Source organism: Austrofundulus limnaeus, unplaced genomic scaffold, assembly GCF_001266775.1.
Source record: "Austrofundulus limnaeus strain Quisiro unplaced genomic scaffold, Austrofundulus_limnaeus-1.0 Scaffold333, whole genome shotgun sequence".
Taxonomy (NCBI): domain Eukaryota; kingdom Metazoa; phylum Chordata; class Actinopteri; order Cyprinodontiformes; family Rivulidae; genus Austrofundulus; species Austrofundulus limnaeus.
The window spans coordinates 458,843-461,258 of NW_013952735.1; the positions used below are offsets into that span (position 1 = coordinate 458,843).

Sequence of the window (2,416 nt, forward strand, 5' to 3'; positions counted from 1 at the left end):
TTGACTTTTAATACTGAACTACAACAAATATCACATACTTTAAGACTTTTACTCAAGTAATATTCCTAAAGGAGACTTGAACTTTTACCAAAATATTTTTTGGTAAGATACTTTTACTCAAGCATCACTTTGTGGTACTTTATACAACACAGTCAGAAACAGCTTTGAGGGTTATGTTTGATTTTGTATTGTTTTGCATCTGTGTAGAATGTTTCTGTATTATTAGTTAAAATAATAAAAAGGTCTTCAGCTTTGTGGTGAGATGCAGGAGGGATCCTGACAGACGAGACAAGGAACACGTTTTGTGTAAAAACCACAGAGAGGAGCAGCAGACAGAGGAGACGGGTGGGAGAGGACGGTGGGAACCGAGGAAGGAGCGTAAATCCAGCAGGGGAGAACTCTGGAGTCTTGTTGGCCACGGGGGCTGTTGTTTTAACCGTCAGATGCACGGCTGCGGGGGGCTGTTTGAGGGGTGTCCCTCTCAGGTTGCTGCTGTCCCCGAGCAGTCCTGTGGGATCTGAGCCAGCCTCTCTGTCGCTGTCTGCCCCCCCACCCCCCACTGACCTCACGCTGGTTTTATTCTCACTCCTTTGTGGCGTTTCAACGCACAGATACCAGACAAATTCTGCTTAATGACTACCAACACAGCAATGGGCTCTTTGTTGCCAAGAGAGTGCAACCTCCTGCTTCCTGGAATAAAACAGGACCAGGTTCTGGTCTAGACTGGGAGCTGGGGTCTGAAGAAGACCCTCATGGAAACGTTGAGATGGATCAGGATGATCACGAAACAACCGGGGATTTAAAAGCTTGCAGAGGAATTTTACAACAAGGTTTTTGGTCAACAGTAGCAGCTGCACCGATCAGTGTAAAATCTGACAGGACTGTAGATGAGTCCGACCTACACTGAGCCACCAAACGGTTTTATGATAGACCCCATATTTGGGGAGGGGGCTCCATCTAAAAGGGGCGTGTCTGGATAGAAAAAAAGCTTATAACTGAAAATCTATTCAACACAGAAGCTTCAGATTTCTTTTGTTTTTTAGCTCTGTTGTAGGGCTATCCATCAGGTCCACCAATGAGCTCCCCCCTCCGGACCCCCACACAAAACAATAAATCTGTTCTGGTGTACTGGTGCTTTGTGTACATGCGGGGGTCATATATGCTACCAATAGGCTGTATCTAATTTCAGACACAATCCATACCCACACAGCAAATATTARTAAATAATAATCTTACCACTCAAAGAAAGGAGTTTTGTCGGATTGGTGAAGAACCTCCAACGATGGTTTGATGGTGATTTTCTGAGAAGTGCAGCAGAAAACATGAGATGAGTCTCTGGTCCAGAGTTCAGCCTCTGCAGGAGACAGAACATAGAGCGCAGCAGCATCATGGAGGTTCTCCAGTAAATCAGAGTCATCATCCAGCGTGGAGATAACTTTGTACTCAAATGTTTATTTCTGCTTCATATTGAGCCGTTCTTCTGTACTCGGTTTTTACTCTCTCCTCTGAAGCTCACCAGACGACTCCTGCTGAATCTTTTCCAAGAAGCAACCAGTGATTTATTTGGACTGGAGTAGAATTACAAAGTTCAGCCAACAGGAAAACGTTAATTGATTTCTAATCAGAGTAACTGAGCTGTGCGAGGTAAGCAAACGATACACGCCAAGAGTTCCACCAATTTCAGGACTGAAAAATGAGGAGAGGAGGAGGCTTTTTTTTAAAAAGCTGGAGTCAGACTGATTGCTCCCCGGGGAGACATTTCCAGCCCAGTGTCTCACAGACGACATGTTTGGATGTAACATAATCTAACAGGTTTTTCTGTAAGGAGGTGACACTTCAGGAGGAGAYGCATTCTTCTCAGGGAGCCCCCCACCCCCCACGCAGTCGAAGATCTGTCACTTCCACACTCTGCTTCAACCTTCATCTGACAGGCAGAAAACAAACACCAGACTGTCTGACTGGAACAAACAGGACTCCAGGACAAACAGGAAGTCATCAACAAACGAACTGTGTGCTGCAACCAAAGAGAATTTACACCTCGATCCGGACCAATGAGCTYTGCTTTACTTTCAATTAGACCATCACATAAACACAGAAAACAAGGAGACTTTCCACCCAGTCCGGCTGAAACATGTTTGTTTTCCAAAGMATTTTTCTCATGCAAAGCAAAGGCTCACGTCTAACGGGCACGAAGTTTCAACACAGTACAACAAATGTGTGAAAATAAAACCTGTTCAGGAACATGAGGACTGTCGGGTCAACGGTCAGGGATGTTTGCACTAAAAAATACACAAATAATACGTTCTGTTCTCTAACTGCAGCCAGACAAGTGTCGTTTCAACAGGAAGTCATTTTTCACAACAAATTTGCAGAAATCCTTTCAGAAAGGTATTTTTGAATGAATGAATGAATGAAT

At 44.2% G+C, this 2,416-nt stretch overlaps 1 long non-coding RNA gene across 1 annotated transcript in view; it reads right to left on the minus strand.

Annotated features, from left to right (window-relative positions):
- Positions 1-2,283, minus strand: part of LOC106527589 (uncharacterized) — a 58,606-nt gene extending 56,323 nt beyond the window's left edge. The window contains exon 1 of the long non-coding RNA XR_001311404.1: positions 1,237-2,283. This is a non-coding gene — a long non-coding RNA (uncharacterized LOC106527589). The remainder of the gene's footprint in view (positions 1-1,236) is intronic.
- Positions 2,284-2,416: the final 133 nt, after the last annotated feature.